Genomic DNA, 18,931 nt, shown 5'->3' on the forward strand with positions numbered 1-18,931 from the left:
ATCTGTTGTTTTTAAATTGCCTCTTATCCTGATGCTAAAAGCTGGAAAAAACAAGAGTTCTTCACTCTTCCCAAGGCCAGTGAGGCTTTTGTAGATATTTAGATTTCTCCCTTACTCACCTCCTTTCCAAGAGAAACAGTCCAAATCATCTGGTTCTCACGCAGATCCTTTAAACCTGGCTACTAGCCAGTGAGTCCCACAGCCTAATTACCTATAGGATATAATTACATATAGCTTAGTGCAGAGATCCAGCTGTATCCTGCTCTCACTAGGACTTTTTAGTCTTCACTTAGTGTCTCAGAAACTTTCTGGCGTTACCTGAAATACCTGTTTTTCATTTTAGCAATGACCGTACACAGATGTCTCAGGAGTCAGTATCCTTCAAGATCTATTTATTCCCTCATATAATAGACATTGTAGAGAGGACAGAGAGGATGTCTGGAGGTCTTAGACATGCTCCAGTGGTAAATCATTAGTAGAGAGTAATCTCAGCCTGTATTAGGCAATCTGACTCAGCCTGGATCAGGCAAGGAAAAAGACTCCCACTGTGGCTTCGTTGATCTCAGTCGGCATCTTGATTCCTTCCCTCCATCCATTCATCCTGGTTTGGGCCAGGCTATTCTCCATGCAGACCGAGCAATGGACAGCCTTTGCAGTGCATATGGCTCTTACCTCAAATGTTCTGTTGATATGGCAGTTTTTGAACACCAAATTGCATGTTAATGTCAGTTAATGAATGTTTTCTTTACAGGCAAAGAAAACCCTTTCCTTCTGTACTAAGAAGAGAACAGGAGGTAGCCTTCCAGGTATTAAATTGCCTGAGAGCACCAGCAAAAAGCAGCTTGAGGAACAGCCACAGAATCTTAAATTACTGTTACTGGGCTTTTCCTTACCCCACAGGAGCTCACTTTTCTTTCCTCACCAATGCTTTTTCTTCCCAGGAGGGCAGGGGCTGCAGCCCCTGTTCCTAGGGAGCAGCAATTACCATCCACAGAGCAAGGGACAAAAGCATGAGGCACCTTCAAATACAGCAGAGCCTCTGCTGAGCACACTTCAGACAAAATCATCCTGACAGGTTCCTCCACGTTGCAGGATGAGCCCAAAGAAAAGTTGGGAGATGGTGAAGAAGCTCTCTGGCCCCTGGTTTGCTCTGTGTGGAGGGAAAGGTTTGGGCTTCTACCACTGACCTTGCAGAGATCTCCTGTCCGTTTGTGGTCAGCTGAGTTCAGACTCAGCCCCTGTTACTAACTGCTTATGGGAATGTTTCAGGACAAATCACACTTCCTACTTTGCTGGGGATTAAAAAAGCAGGAAGAAAAGCCTGACCATGCTTCTCTCTCTGTTTTTTAGGGTTGGAAAACAATGTCTGCTAGCTCTCAACAGCTTTTTGTTTTATGGAGGCAGATAGATAACCACAAAGAGTGAAATCTTTGTACGTGTTTCGTGCCATGTAAGAGGCAATTGCTGTCATGAGTAACCCCAGCAGAGCAGAAATGGAAAGGTTTCCCCCAGGCAGAGAAGATAAATGGGTACTATATTCACTTTGTATTTAAAGCTGCAGTGAGTACGTGACTTTCTGTACTGAGGGGAATGTTGCAGCTGTTTTGCTTGACATAGATTCATGTAGTGAGAAACTGGAAGTGTACAGAGCAAATTTGTTATTTGCATTTCTAAACAAATTGTCCGTTAAGAGCCTGAGCCCAAACATACTCAGGTCAATAGAAAGACTCTGACCCTTTTCAGTGAGTTTTGGTTTGAGTCCTAGACCTGGCTTCCTTCCCTGAGTTTGGGATGCATTTTCCAGAGGCAAGGGTAACATTTAAGTGTACTCAGGCAAGGAGTAAAGGTAATAGTGGGCATATCAGCTACAAGGGGGAAAAACTGCTGTTCAGAGGAGGTCTTAAAAAAAAAACCCAACCCAACAATAACATACATGTCTAACAGCAGAATCGACACTTTATTCCCTGTGAATACCAAGTTAGACCCACCAAAGACTGATCAGGTTTGGTTTGCTCAGCTGGAGATTTTTGTAGACCTGTGCTAATATAAAAAATTTGGAGAGTGAAAGGCTCTAGAAATTTTCCTGATTGCCCAGACAAATCCTGAGCAGAAGCAGGCTCCCGATCACTAAAGCTGCATCTCATGGTGGCTGAGAAGGGTCAGTTCTTCTGGGTCACTTGGAGGCAAAATGTTTGCCATGTCAGCCACTGCTTATTAAGCCTGATAATTCCTCATTTGTGAGCAGACTACTTGACCTAACTTTTGGCAATGGTTGCAAAACATCTAATTAGATCTTTACTCCAGGTTTCCTGTACTTTTCTATGGAAGGATGCAAGCCCCAGACAGCCTGCCTATGGGTCTTGGGAGAGTGTCCTCTCTCTTCTTCCTTTGGGAGGGTCTTGGGAAAGGGGGGCTTCAGAACTTGAGCTTCATGCAGTCACGTTGATGGGAGTTTGAATTTGAATGGTACAGGAGCAAACTCCTTGAGGGTATAGATAATGGAAACACCGTTATATATATTTGAATGCCAGAATCACTTCTGTTTCCAAAACCCCAGAGCAACACTTCATAGGTAGATCAAACTGGGAGACCTACTTTTACTTTGTCAGGCATCAGAGATCACAAAATCTTAGAATCATTTAGTTTGGAGAAGACCCTTAAGATCATTGAATCTAACCATTAAACTAACAGTGCAAAGTCCACCACTAAACCATGTCCCTACGCGCCACATTGACACACCTTTTAAATACCTCCAGGGATGGTGACTCAACCACTTCCCTGGGCAGCCTGTTCCAATCCTTGACAACGCTTTCAGTGAAGAAAATTTTCCTAATACCCAGTCTAAACCTCCCCTGGTGCTACTTGAGGCCATTGCCTCTTGTCCTGTTGCTGTTACCTGGGAGAAGAGACCAACACCCACCTCATTACAACTTCCTTTCAGGTAGTTGCAGAGAGGGAAAAGTTCTCTCCTGAGCCTCTTCTCTCCAGACTAAACAACCCCAGTTCTCTCAGCTGTTCCTCATAAGACTTGTGCTCCAGACCCTTCACCAGCTTCGTTGCCCTTCTTTGGACATGCTCTAGGACCTCAATGTCTTTCTTGTAGTACTCACCACTGCTGAGTACAGGGGGCTGATCACTTCCCTAGTCCTGTTGGCCTCACTATTCCTGATACAGGCCAGGATGCTGCTGGCCTTCTTGGCCACCTGGGAACAAGCTGGCTCATCTTCAGCCAATTCTTGACCAACACCCCCAGGTGTTGGTCCTTTTCTGGCAGGAAGCTTTCCAGCCACTCTTCCCCAGTCCTGTAGTGTTGCATGGGGTTGTTGTGACCCAAGTGCAGGAATGACTCTCATGTTGCCTAAACTGGCTTCACATCACTTCTGTCCTTATCAGCTTCAGTGAAGCCGTAACTTCTGCCGTGTGTCAGAACAAGGAGAGCCATGTATTGGGTGCACTTCTCAGTTGCTGCAAGAGCAAATTGAGTTCAGTACTTCTGGCCCTCCTTACAAGGATGTGTGAGCTCCTTGGCTTTCAGGAACCACCTACTCCTGTTCAACTTGCTTTACTTGGTGCCAAGTTATATAGATGTTCCCTGTGGTCTTAGAGGCCAAATAACACAAGGCAAAGAGCCAGATAAGCAACACAGTTCATCTAAAGTGCTATTTCATAAAGAAATTAAATTGTTTCTGGTCTGAAGCAGGCTTCTGTGTGACTAGGGTTCACACATGGCAGAGGTGAGTCAAAGACCTGCAGAACCACTGGGTACAAAACAGTTCTGATCAAAGAGCCAATTTGCTTCAGGTTGGTTGCGAGTACCATTAAAGGGATGGTCCCCACTGCTCCCTCAGCCACACCAGCTGTTGAGAAAGACATTTGTTGCTTGCCTGGGTCACTCACAGATTGCCCTTGGGCTCTGGATCAGCTGTGCAGAAACTCTCCGGAGGAGCATCGCCTCAGACGGCCACATCTCCACACAGCTGCCTCTGTGGGATCTAGCACAAGGGATTATTTGTATCAGTTTTCAACAAATAAGCTTTCTTGCTGGCAAATGCCACTATTGTGTTCACTTGGGAAGTGGAGGATCATGCTCTTCCCTACCTTTACTTTTGAGGTAGGGCCCTTCTGCCATCAGTTTTGTCCTTGCATGGAAGGAGGTGATCTCTCAGCAGTTTTAATGATGAAAGGATATTTCCTGCCTCCCACTGTTTTCTTTGTGCAGTATAGGTCCTGCTGCTATATCTTAAGCCTAAGCTACATTTTATGGCAGCTATAGCTTTCTCCAGCTCTTGCAGGGATGAAAGCAGGAAGCCAGTGTGAAGGACCTGAGTGTCCTTCCCCAGCGCCTGCACTGTCGCAGACATACTATTACTCACTTTCACTCCAGTCCATACATAAGTGACATCTGCTGCAGCTCAAGTTGTCCTGCAAAACATTAACAGGAACCTCCTCCTCCTTGAAAGGAACTGTAGCAAATCAGCATACCTGCCTGAGAACTCTTCCATGATTTTGGAGATTTATTTTGGCTTAACACTGCTGTTGACATACATGTTGACCAGTTTCTCTCTCCTCTGCTACTAGACATGGGAATGGTGCTTGTTGTCTACTTCAGTAGATTCAGCTTGACAAAACCATATGCCTCTCTGGCTTTGAAGCTACGAAATATCTAACAGGTGATGTTACAGACTTAAAACCAATATTTTAAAAGTCAGAATAATAGGAACAACAATATATTTAGATGCAGATCTCAGTTGCTTTAAATTTCTTGTGAAATGTGGAGAAATAGGTGCAAGCCTAACAATGATAAAGATGCCCCAAATAATTTCTGTAGAAACTCTCTCTCAGTGGCTGAGAGAGAAAATTGGCTACCTCCTTGAAAACTGACTTACAGTCCATTTTACGGGGGGGTTGATCAATACAAATGGTCAATACCTACTTTGACTGTATTTTAAACAAATAAAAGCAAAAGAGAAATGGGATAATCCCTTTGAACTGAAGACAACTTTGGTTCATCGAAATATTTTGCAGAAAGACTTTTCCATAATTTGATCAGCTCTATTTATAACTGTGCTGAAGACCATCTCTACCAGCATCAACTGGTATGTTTATAGCTATCTGGATCACAGGCTACTCATGTTTTTAACATGCTTATTGCATCTACTGATGATTTGTTAACCTTTTAGAAACAGCAGGTACGCACTGTACAATAGCCACAAGGAAGAATCAGGTATTCAGCCCTGATCTTTCCACCGCTGTTGACAAACTCCTGGGTATCCAGTTTTATTTCATTTCATTTTATCTTATTTTAAAATTTTACATCTGAGTGCTTCAAACCATCCATCTTCCAGGGTTTATTCCTTGAGCCAAGCAAAGGAATTAGTTTTTCATACTCTGAGAGCAGCTTCATTAATTAGAAGAGGTAGGTAAGCAGAGGGGCCCATTGGAAACCCACACTGTAGTAGTGGAACCAGATGCAGAACTCTCTCCTGTTCTGCTCTGAAGGTGCTATCAGGAAAAGCAGCAGCCCTGGTTGTCCTTGCAGTAGGCCTCCAGCACAGCACACTCAGAGCAGCTGCTTGTGTTCTGTGGTTAAAGAAAGCTACCAGGGCACAACGTATTGCTGTTCGATTGGAAGAGCACTCAATTGTCTAATGAAGCTGTTACCCTCTATTTATCAGAGATGAGAAAAGGAAATCTTTATGTATCACTCCTATGTAACAAAAAAACACTAATTAGAGAAGTCAGACCCTCAGAGGTAAAATAAAATCACCACAAAATGATGAAATGGTGGCAGTGAGTAAAAGTGAGAAGGAGTCTTGGCTCAGCTATGCCAGCTGCTCTGTTTACCCAACCAAGAGGCTGGCACCCACCCTGTGCCTCACTTTGCCCCATCCACCAAGAGAAGATGCTTCCCCCTTTTTGAGGGATATTGATATTTCATTTTCCATATTAGTAGTATCCCCTGACCACCAGAAATGACCTTGGAACATGTTTGTTAGTATTGACAAAATTATCAGGTGAATAGCAAGAAGCTTGATGTCCTAATTAACCTCCTTTTTCATTAAACCGTAACCTTCACATCCACTCCTGATTTCAACAGTATTCACATGGACTTTGGAATGAGCCAGAAGCAGGCCCTTTGCTGCAGGAGCAATGGGCTTTGCTTTAAAACCCTTAGATACATATTAGGATCTTCCTTCATATTACCAGGGTGACCTTGCATGGTGTTTCTCTTCTTATTAACATCCCAGGATGACACTGCCGTTTTTCTTGTATGGATTAGTTTGAAACTTTTCTTTGGATCATTACAGCTGAATGATGAGTTTGTACTCATGGGAAAGTTCATTTTGCAGTCACTGACTGCTTGCAGCCAATGGTCCCTGCTACAGTGATAAATGGATGTTTAAAATAACAAACTTTCCAAGACAGGCATTCATCCAGCAGCAAAGTCTCCATTTTACTAGCAAAGACTAAGTTTTATGAAGTAATTTTAACTCCCTGCAGTATCAATCGCACTGTAGTTATCTTAATTTCATACCTCCAATATACAATAATATTTGACATTTGAACAACAAATGAGAGGACACAGTTTTGAATGAGATGTCTATTGAAGTAGGCAATGGGATGGACTGGCTGATGGTTATCCTCAGTTCTATGGGAGGTTGTGCGATACACAGAGATCATGCTGGCCAAGGACCATGTCAGCCACACATGCTGAAATGCCGGGCAAGAGCATCCAAAACTCTTTGTTTCTTTCAATAGTGTCCATTATCTATGTTTTCTTTTCTCCTCTCCAGAGTATCCTGCCTGAAATTTATTTGCTTCCTCTCTACTATCCACCCATTTTTCTTTAAAACCCCTGACCCCATTCTTTGATTTTAATTCCAGAGGGCTTAATTGCATCCTGCGCTTACCCTGAACACTACGTTCCCACATCATCCTCACCAACACCAGACAAGTTTCATCTGCTTTAATGTGCAACTTGGGCTGTTCAGCTTTACATGCTTTTCTGCTATAGGTATCCTCTTTAACCAACAAAAGGGGTGGGTGCAGAGATACAGTATGTCTCATCCAGCCTTTGTAGGAGGTCTACAGTGTAAACAGGGATCCAGATCAGGATTTTTATGCTCCAGATTTATCATTTTCTCCAGGAGGCTCCCCTGGACTCTGCTAACAGTCTGCCATCCTTTCTGCTGAATATCCACATGCTTTTCTGTTGTGCTTTGGTTAAAAAGGGGATGTTTCGATAGCAGTTTCAGCACAGATCTCTCTTTTCTGCTTAGAATGTCATCTCCCTCTGTTTCCTTGCTAGGCTGCACCAAGGCCAGATTTCTTACCATGAACGCAGAGTACAGCTTCCTAGTGCCAGCCCTTAACTTCATGAGGATTTCACATTGGAAATTTTGCTCACTAGATCCCAGATGTTCCCTATCTACAGCACTGTTCATGAGACCTAACTCATTTTACGGAATTAGGTCTGCATTTACCTCTGGTTATGTTGCTTGAGCTGCAGATGGGGAAGATACTTAGAAGTCAGTCTGTGGCTTTTGAAATAGCTGCTAGCAACACCTGAGCTGTGCAGTCCCTTAAGATAAATATTCTCTCTTCCTAGTGATAGTCCAGAGAAAGACCTTCTCAACTCATCTCCCCATTGTCAGAAAATCGCCTTCTATTTTCTAATGAATCATACAGCTTGTTTTTCCTCTCCAGTAGTCACACAAGCTTTGCTGCTGTTCAACTGCCAGCCAGCAGTTCCTACAGTCACTGCCAGCAGCCAGACCAGGCGGCAACAGCATCAGGCAGCAAGTAGGTGTGAATGAGTCAGGCGACTCATTGGCTCAAACCAGTACTAAGCTGACAATGAGTCAGGTAATGGACATGCTTAAATTGGAGAAACATGATAAAAGCCTGGGGACTTGGTTTCTATGCTCAGTTTTGCTATTTCCTTCCCACATCACCACTGCAGCACATTTAACTGCTCTGTGCCTCAGTTCACTCTTTAGACAAAATCCTAGTTATATGTCATGTCTTTGGAGAGGGCTCTGGGACTTGGGAAATTAAAACTGAAGAAAGTGTTATTCATTTTCTATAATTTTCATATTTTAAATGAAGAAAAGGTGAACAGATAAACAGTTTTATTGTCATTTTGGTACACCAAAATTTTGGTTTCAGTGAGAGGTCACTTCAGTCCTGCAGGCTTGGCTCAAGCTAAAAGCTCCTCTTTTGAACTAAGAGGAGCTTTTCCTGCTTGCAATCAGCAGGACCCAGCTCCCATGGAGGAGAAAGAAGAGGAACACCTGAACTTTTAACTAGCTGTACTTTACCTCTTGCTGCTTCTTGTGCAGCCTAATTAATCTAACTACGGGCTCTGCATTCCATAAGCGGCTTGATCACATTTCCACAGGACTCATGAAGCAGAAACCCTGCACACCCCTGGGTGGGCTCCTCAGCTGCAATGAGTAAGCACAGCACCCCTGAGGTGGAGAGAACTTTGCCAGAGGGATGCAGGTGAGGATTCACCTCTCTGGATTTTGAGGCCTGAGGATGGAGTTGGCTGGGAGGATGCACAGGGCACTTTGATACAGATCATCTTTGACACCGCAGTCAGCCATCTGTTCTAAGTTTATTAAAAGTGATGTACTCTGCTGGGAGGATCAGGAAGCATCTGCTAGTGCATTTACATTCAAATCCTCCCAGCAATCCTATCCGCCCTCCTTTTTTAATTAGTCAAACACACTTTTTGGTGAAACCACATAGATAAACACTTCCTCTGTAAATGCAAGTGCATATTACGCTAATGCCATTAAATAGGTAATACAAAGAAAAACAATTTAGTGCAAGTAGCAGCATCTATCTTGGGATTTAAGAAAGCTGTTCTGACAGAAATCATTCCTGTTTAAAGGGATCACCATCTAAACCTGCTTTATGTGTCAGCGTGGTTTTGCTACTGCAGAACTGCGTATCAGGTGCTTGGGGGAAAAGTGAACCTTGAAGTCATGAACTGAAGCACATGCACTTTGGGAGCCTGTCTGCAAGGGCTCATGCTGCTGGGGGGCCCCAGTGCCCCCTGCAGAGAGTTGGCCCAGAGAATTTGGAGGCAGATGCTGCAAAGCAAGTGTAAATTCTGTTTGACTGCGGGGAGAACGACGGGATGTGCAGATTTGCATTAGCACAGCTGCTTTGAAAAGGTGAAGAGCTGGAGATGCTTCCCTGAAGGGTGAGGAGGAAATAGGTACTGCCAAGGCTGCTGGTCTCTCTAACTCTGCTTGGCATTAGCTACTTGTGCAGGGATGACCATTCTAAGCTAAGAGAAGCATTAAAACACTGTCGTGTTTTTTTTTTTTAGGGGGAGTGCTCTAAATACTGTCCTAGTAGGAAAGGGCACTGCACTACAAATACCTTGCTGGCTCGTGATTTTAACATGAAATTGTGATTCTTGCTCAGTCCTTTCCACAAGTAGGTGACTTCCTTGGGGAGATGATGTAGGATCTGAGGCCCAGGCTGCTGGAGGGTCCTCTTTGTTCTGAGTCAGGTACTCCAGCTGACTCAGGGATGAGTCTCGACAAAGCTTCATATCTGCCTCTTAGACATGTACCCACCCCATACATTTCACCAGGATCCAACCATTATATTCTGGGTTTCATTCTGGGGCCAGTGTATAACACAAAACACCAAACTATGCACCTTGCCTAAATCACATCTATATATAACTATGAGCCTACAGACAGGGAGATGAGGTGCATTAGCAGGGACAAACCTTCCGACTGTTTCAGCTTTTTCTGAATCACTTGTGTTAATGAAATAATGTGATTTCTGTCACACGGCATTAACATCACACGTGATGAGAGGAGATCTGAGGAAGTCATAGGGAAAGGGTTAATGGCACCACAGTCTACAAAGAAAAAGAAGAAAGTTCTGTTCTGGAGAGGTAATGATCCAGCAAACGCTGAAACATCCACTGTTATTTTCTGCTTCAAACTTCCTAGAAAGGTTGATTATAACCAGATGTTGAACACAATTGAAACATATACAAGAGGACTGGAGCCGTGGAATGGAATAAGGAAAGACGAGTTTAAAGAACATTTAGATTAGTGAGATGTGTTCCGGCTTGCAGAACCAGGAAAAAAATTCAACTGCAAGGGCTTAAGGACCCATCCAAAGCCATTTCCGAGCTATTAGCAATTGCTTTTGAGTACCTGGGGAATAAGAGAGGAGTAACAGGGGAACACTTAGTACAGGCCTTGCAGGGAAAGCCAAGGAATTTAAATCAATCTGCCTAACTTTGATTCTTGGAAAGATTGCCAGAATCAATTATGAAACCCGCAATTAATAATCAGCTACAGGTTGGTCAGTTTATACAAAACACACTGCAGGGATCTGCCAAGAGTAAACTGTGTCAATTCATTTCATTCTTTCCTCTTTGGTCTAGTGGTTAAGGGAAACAGACTTAATTCTAAGAAAAGTTTGGACACTTTCCTATAGAACATGGCCAGATGAGCAGCGGGGAAACAGGGTCTAGAGAGACCATGTGTTTACTGTGAGAACAGAGTCCGTCTACTTGATAAATTGGAAGAGTAAAAGGTGTACCAAAGCACTGCAAGAGCCAGGGGATGTGTGCTCAGCCCATGTCTGATCAGTGTGTGAAAGAATGGATGGTGAGGAATGGAGTGCACTTACAAGATGTCTGGATAAAGCCAAGCTGTCAGAGCTTGTAAGATGTTTGGAAGGCAGGCTCATAATTCAAAATTATCTTGATGACTAAGAAAAGTGCTCTGAAATCTTCAAGACAAAACTGAGTGAGAGGAAGAGCAAATTACTGCAAGCAGAAAAGGGAAATCAATGCACAATTACATGGAGATCCACAAAGAAAGTTCAAGGGAAACAGTAGCAACAAACTGGGTATGAAAGGACGTTGTGCAGCTATTGTAAATAAATAAATAAATAAAAGGGTTTAAACTACCTATGAAAACACTTGAGTCAGAAATTAGAAGAATATCTGTATCAGAGGATGAAATTCTGCAACAGCTTTCTAATAGATGTGGATATGTCCGCAAATTCTTACTGGGTTCAAGATGAAAATGAGCAATTTCTGGTAGGGACTTACTAGAGGTGGTTGCAGGAGCACAGACCCAGGCTGCGTAACCCAGGAGCTTCCTTGCTAATGTCTTTCATCTGCTTCTCTGTAAGACATAGCAGGGTTATTGCTGCTCTTGCAGGGCTTCGGCTGGAGCTGCTGTCTACAGCCTTGGGAACCCCACTTTGTTGAAGATAGAGGACATGGGAAAGACCCAGGACAGAGCAACATGAATGAGAAGAAGTTCGGAAAATGCATGAGCATGGGGAGAGGATGGGTTAATTTACAATGAAGAGAGCTGGGGAGCAGGCTGGGTAAATGGGGTTAAATGGGGTAGCAAACTTATAGCTGCACAGAATAGCCACAGAGCAGGCAGTTGTCAGCAGTTCTCCATATCCTAAGTTGGAAAATCTTGTCTGAGGCAAACAAAATAGAAACTAGGAGAAAACTGTAGAATTCAACTTTCAAACTGGAAGGATAGCTAAACATTCAGACAAGCTTCTTTGAGCGTAAGGTTCTTCTGGAAGGGTAACAACTGGCAGTGAAATGAAAGGGAAAAAGGTGATGGGTGCAAGGAAGAGGGCACAGCAGGTGCGCCCATGGTCAGAGTGCTCTGCCACTGCCCCTGATGAATCCCACGCAAAGGCTAAAGCTTGCAGGGAGGACAAGGTACCCAAGATTTGAAAGTAAATGACTGTAAAGGAAAACAACTGTTTTACTGTTTACAAGACTGAAACCACAGTGGGTGTTAACATCAGACTTCAGACTGTAATGATCTCTGCTCACTCTCCTAATAAATAATTTTCCTCAGTTAGCCTGCCCTGTGAGACTGCTCTGACTTGTTGGATCCTTTGAATGGGCTGATGAATGTTCTCCCAGCTTAATGACTGACTGTAACCTTGCTGCTCCCTCAACGAGTTGTTCACCACTGCTGGCTTTTTCCCCTTCCAGGAGATAGTTTATCTGTCCGAAAATCTGAAAAGATTATTCTGCTAATTATACAGTGGTCATTAAATGGAAGGTGAAGCAGGCACCAGCTCTCCACTTTGAGCTCCCTGATACTACAAGAATGTACCTGCTAGACAAAAAACATATTTTCTTCTTCTGCAGCACTTAATCTTCTCACAGCCTTTGAAGGAAGGTTTCAGCTCCAGCAGATGTGCTTTGTTCATAAGAAAAGGATATTTTCTCCCTTTTAATCAAAGGTCTGTTCAATAACCAGAGCAAGCCGAAGACAATTCTCTTGCCTTTTTCGTGACAGGCTGTGTCATGAGGGGGAAAAGCAAAAGCAGCTGCCCAGGTGATCCCAAACAGCATCATCCACAGGCAGACACTGCAACTACCCACTCAAACACAGGCAGGTTTTGCTTGAAAAACTCGGATTTCTCCTCTTCCCTAATTACCTCAGGGGCCTGTAGAAGAGGAAGAGTAGAAGTCAGTGGTTGGTTGGGTAGAGGATTTTAAAAGGGCTATGTACTCTGAACATGCTTGTACTCTGAACTCCACTTGTGCTCTAACTCAGAGCTCACTAGTTCATGAAGAATAAGTGTCCTGGGTTCAGCTACAGCAGTCATTTTTCTCCTGCTTAGTAGCTGGTGCAGTGCTGTGTTTTTTAACTTTCAGCCTGGGAACAACGCTGATAACACCGATGTTTTTAGTTGTTGCTAAGTAATGTTTATTCCAACCAAGGACTTTCTCAGTCTCATGCTTTGCCAGGGAGGAGGGGAAGCCGGGAGGAAGCAGAGACAGGACACCTGACCCAAACTAGCCAAAGGGGTATTCCATACCACAGCACGTCATGCCCAGTATATAAACCAGGGGGAGTTACCCGGAAGGCCCAGATCACTGCTCGGGTCGGGCTGGGTATCGGTCAGCAGGTGGTGAGCAATTGTATCCTCTCCCCTTGTTATTTCACTAATCGTTATTATCATTGGTGGTAGCAGTAGTGGTTTTGTGTTATACCTTAGTTGCGGGACTGCTCTTATCTCAACCCGTGGGAGTTACATTCTTCCCATTCTCCTCCCCATCCCTCCGGGAGCGGGGGGAGGAAGAAAAGAGGGGGGGGGGGAGTGAGCGAGCGGCTGTGTGGTTCTGAGTTACCGGCTGGGCTCAAACCACGACAATAAGGCAAACTCCTGCAATGCAGGGCTCTTCTGGAGCCGCTCTGCTTCTCTTATGGTTTTGTTTTGCCTGGATGTACAAAGCTGTATTGCAAGCACCTGCAAAACTACTGTTAGAGTTGCTGAGGAAAGGCTAAAACAAGACCCCAGAGGAGTTGAACACAGATGTGACAGAAGACGAAACAGACAGGTTTGCAGGGGATAACTAAGCTGGTTTGGGTAGTCAAATCTCATGCTGATGGCAGGGGACTTCAGAGGGACCTCAGAGCTGGTAGATGGAGAAGAAAGTGGCAGATGAGCTTCAGTGGAGATAAAGAAGGTAATGAAGATAGGGGCAAATAACCTAAACTGTGACAAGCACCTGAAATGATCAGTGGGATGGAGCATCTGGGAGAGGCAGGAGGAGAAAACACAAAGGTTGGGACACTTCAGTTTAGAGAAAAGAAGGCTACAGGAGGATGTGTATAGGATTCTCAAAATCATGAAGGTGGAGGATAGAGTGAACGCAGAGCTGATATTCCCCAAGTCCTGTGCACTAGAAGCCACTCAGGCACAACCCGAGGACCAGGGCTGAGCCCCACAAAGGGAAAATCACATTCCTCATGGCTCACTCTGCCAGGCAGGAAGGAGGTGGGAGGCTTGGCCCCAGGAGCCCTTTGCTCAAGTGGTAGGACATTTCTCAGGAACTTCTGTTCTTATGATAAAACTCCACCCTTTTAGGGAACTGCTACATTTTTGGTCTCTAGGCACAGCAGCCTGGGGAAAGTCCAGCTGAAGGAGCTATAAGTGCCCCCTTCACAGGTCTTCTGCTTATCATGATGGGAATCTTCTCAGGAAGAGATCTTCAGAGAGACAGAAAGATCCAGACATCTGCATGGAGGGAGGGAAGTCTCCTCCAAACAATTTATCTCTGTAGTGCTTTTGCTTAATACAGCTATTGGCCCATTTATCCTTTGCTGAATCTTTAAAGAAACTCAAAAGCTAAATCACTTTGGTTAAAAAGCAATCCGTCCTTTCCTTCTTATTCCAATAGTAAATGATTTCAGACATATTGCTGGATAAACTCAGATGCATAATGCTGACTAAAGGAAACCTATGGTTATTTAATAAGGGAAGAAGTAGTTGGCTACAAGAAATGAATTACAGAAGGGACAAGGACTCTTCAGAATAACTGCAGGACCAAGGCAGAGCCTGCGGATTTCTGATGCTGTGAGCTATCTTACCACAGAAATAATGGTTTAGACATGCCAACAGGGGCTCCCCTGGAGTCTGGGGACTGTTTGTCCCCAGACTGACTCTGGCAGCTCTGGTTGAAAGCACTGCCTAGAATTCAGTTTGCAGTGGGGTTATACTGAGAAAAGGTACATTTCTGGCTTCACCTGCTGGACAAGGCTCAGGTGAAAATCAGCTAGTTTTATTACAGCAGAGGTTTGAGTTCAAGGTTGAAAACACAGTTCCCACAAAGGGCATTTGGGAACAAAACACAAAACACATTTGGGAAAATCCCCAGCACCTGGTGTCACCCAGCACATTTCTGAGCCTTCTTCAGCTGCAGGAGCCCAGGGGTAAGCTGATGCCTGTGGGAGGCTGGCTCTTGCAGCCCACTGATACTGCACAGGCTCATGCAGTGGCAGCTGCCATAGGAGCACTCAGACCGCTCGCATCACCAGTGACAAAGACTCTGGAGTCAAGACCACGTGGTGGGGCTGTTCGAGGGGACTAGAAAAACCCAGGTTTTGTTACCTCCACTGCTCACAGAACAATCTGTTCACTCAAAATGTGCTGCAGGGAGCAAGTCCCTTCTGGAGAGGCTCCAAGGAAGGTGCCTGACAGTTATCAGCATGTCTCTTGCTGTCTGGTCTGAGCCTGACAGGACCCATTGCTCTTTAGCGACACTGTTTGTCACTAATTCCATTTCCAGACCTGTAATTGTTAAATATCACTTCATGCACATATTTATCTGCCCCACAGTTACTACTGGGCCAACAACCATTAGCTACCCAAATGCCATTTGCCCAGTCTCTGGACTGCAGCCTTGCAAATTCATCAACAACTTTTGCAATTAAAGTATGTAAGTTAAAGAATACTCAACCTCACTAACAGAAAAAACAAGTTATGGCTCCCTGGGAGCTCACAGCATGCTCTGGCTTAGGTGGCTGCAACTCCCTTGTTTGCTAATGGAAGACAACGGTTGGGATTGCAAACATGCTGCCTCTGACATGGGAGAAATGCTCTGCCATGGGAGCAGGTGTTTTGTGGCAAAAGCCAGGCCTGCCAGAAGCCGAGCATCTAGGGAATGCATTCGGGGAATCAACTGCACTTTACATTTTCTAGATGCTTCAGTCAATGTTACTGTTCGTAACACTAAGAGAGGATTTGGAAAATAACTAGTTGTGTTTAAAGAAGACATCCAGAACTGTACCAAAAGCCTTTGTTTATATAAAATCATCCAAACAACAGCAGAAACTGCTTCTGAAACTTGCATCCCAATCACTCCCTCCATTGCAGAATTTAAGCAAAACAAGCTTTGAGGCTCCATGGCTCAGGTGCAGAGTTGTTATAACTTCATGGATTAAAAATAACTACACCAGTAATAAATTCAGCCTAGTAGCCTCACTTTTGTTTTGTTTCTAGTAAGATAATCAGGGCAGGGGCTTTTCAGTAAACATCCACTTTCATTATTTTTTCATTACATATACAGTAAATCTCAACTAACAAAAATGACTGCCTAGTTTAATCTTTTGCTTTATGAGTATCTATGAAACTAATTGGTGGAGTGAAAAGAATACATAGGAACTTTATTTGTTTTCAAAAGCAAAGTCACTTGATTTAATCCACCTTTTACGGTTTCCACAGACTCTATCAGGGCATGTTTGGCCAACGTGCCTTTCAAATTCAATAGTTACTGTACATTTATGGTCAAGCAAACACACAAAATTATTTTGAGAAACTAGGGCAAAAGTCACCTTGATGGGTAACCAGTTGGATGCATTTATACCAACCCATGTCTGATCAAACATTATCTACCACAATGAAGCCTATTGTAACAGTGGGTTTGCAGTGTATTGCTGTGAAGCTTTTTCACAGGTGACAAGCAAGCAGAGAGGAAGGTCTGCTGATGTTTTAAACAAGCTGGTGCCTAGGAACACATGTGCTTCCTGGGTCACATGCAGATGTAGGTGGCATGGTTGGAGGTGTGCCAACACCAAAACTATGCTCTGGGAGACTGTGTCCCTCCACATGCCCTTCAGAGGAAGGGTTAAAAATAGGGCTTCCTACAATTAAATTTGTTTGACCCCAAGAAGTCTGGATGCGCAGAACTGCCCTGAGCTCCTGTGATAGACTGCATTGACCTCTACACTCTTATGCAAGATGCGTTGAATGTGATGATATAGCCAGGGCTATTGCCATTGCACCAAATCTCCCTTCAGCATGGTGCAACGGCTCTGCAGAGGACACACTTTGTTCTTCAGCAGATGTTCTGTAACTATATCTGGCTACAGCCTTCGCTGAACCATGCTGGGCATTGCAGGTGATACACCAGCAACAATAAGGTATAACGCATTTCAAAAAGCATATCCTAATTAACTTTTTAATGCTCCTTTTCCCTAGCACCAGTCTCATTAGACCTGTGTGTGTGAACTATTTGTTTAGCCAGGTATTATACTGCTAATCATGAAGCCCAGCTTGTTGCCTGGATACTTCACCCAAGCCACAATGTCACGACTACAAATGAAGAACTAAAACACAAGTCACTCCTTAATCTTCAAGATTATCCCACTGTGCTGATCCCTGCACTGCAGGCAACTATATTTCTTGAGCAACACAGAATGAGCTTTTGCTACATGTGATGTATCCATGAGAAATTCCAGTCATATTTTAAATTTATTATTCTGAAATTGCCCTTTCTGATTTCTCTGAAGTTTGAAATGTCTTTTTGTCTCCTGGGCACTTTCTGAAATGAACAAGTTCTTGCACATCAGTGGTGTAGTACAACAGTACTTAGGCCTTTGCACTTTTACACAACTGGGCAATTTGCACGAGCTCCTCCTGAAATGAGGATTTTGTACCTCAGTCCTCATATCACAGCTGAGAAAACAGAAGGAGGTTTGCATCCCTACCAGCCCCCCACTGACCCTATTTCTACATTCAGAACCACCGATGTGTAGCTACTCTATTGGCTAAATGTGAGTGGCATTTTAAAAAAAGTGGCCTAAACAAGGGGAACCTCAGACTACTGGGCTGCAACCACGCCATCTTCTCTTAGAGATGCCTTTGGGGGACAAACCCCACATCACCCCATCTGTGCTGCCCCAGACACAGCATATTAAATTGCCAAATTAAAGGTTGCACTGGAGTGTCCTTTATGCACATTCTCTTTTGTTACTACCTTCAGTGTATCTGGATATACGTTTTTCAGCAAGATGTTTTCCCTTAATATTGTCCAGCTTCAACAGGTGGAATGACTGGAACACCACGAGAGACAAGGAAATGTTGTCAATGCACCGTTTAAATAGCCTGTAGACATACTCAGTACTTGGTTCTCCAGAGGCTGATCCAGGCCTGAACTCAACTAAGAGAAGACTACACTGCTAGTCCAGCTCACGTTTTTCCATAAAGTCCGTGTTCTCCCTGCCATTCCCCTTCACAGATGTGTGAAACCTTGTTGAAGCCATTAGACCTGTAACAGACTTACTGTTTACTGCCTTTACAGCCATTTCTCCATAACCAAGTGCTGCGGACAGTGAATGACCTTCATCTACCCTCTGGGTATTTTCCATTAATACATGCACTTCAGTGTTCAAGTGAGATAAGATCACTGCCAGAGCTGCTCTTTAGAAAGAGTTACCTAAGGGATAATATAGCCACTAAAGGCCAACAATCTTCAAATCAGAACATTTTGCTCTAGAAAGCAGCTCTTTTGGCCCAGTGCTAAGGGCAGATTTCCTAGAGCAATCTTGGTTGGAGCCAGAGGTAGAGGAGTTTTCTGGCACAAATAAAAGGAAGTCCCTCTCTGGATGGGGATGGGCAGTGGCCGGTCTTAGGGATGTGGGAAGATAAATTTTTAAGTAGTATTGTCTGCTTGACTCGTTGGTGCTTTGGAAGAGCAGACAACACCTTGTTCTCCCACACTGATAATACGGGTCAGACGTGCACAAAAGACGCCCAGGCTTTCTCTGGGCAGCCCAGCGCATCCAGACTCTCACAGGGCTTGAGAGGCAAGATGCCCCCAGGTGCAGCCCATGACAGGGGAGCAGCGCAACTTGGCTTCTGCTCCTTGCAGCAAGAGGTGAGGGGTAAAGGTGGCTGGAGAGACCAGACTCTGCACCCCTTGATGTCTTTTCTGCTGTGTTCTTTATGTTGGCAGGGGCTGGGTGTCCATTCAAGCAGGACCAAGCTCAGCTTAGGGAAGTTCAGTCAAACTCACACGCTAAGAAAAGCAGTACAAGTAATTTGATGACTTTAAAATGAAACTGCATGGGAGAATAAAGAAGAGACCATAACAGCCTTTTCCCAGCAGCTGATGAGGGAATTCTCAAAATGTTAGATAAACTCCATCTCAGGAAAGCCAGTGATAATTTGCAAACATAAAATGGATGTTTATGGATGGAGGTTCTAAGCTTCCCCATGTAACCAACAGCGAATAATAACATCTCAGCACTTCTCCCGACTCAGCTACTAATTTACTGTCTGAGGCTGGACAAGTAACTTAATTTCCCTCTATTTGTACCTCTATCTA

Source organism: Strigops habroptila, chromosome 4 (genome assembly GCF_004027225.2).
Source record: "Strigops habroptila isolate Jane chromosome 4, bStrHab1.2.pri, whole genome shotgun sequence".
Lineage (NCBI taxonomy): Eukaryota > Metazoa > Chordata > Aves > Psittaciformes > Psittacidae > Strigops > Strigops habroptila.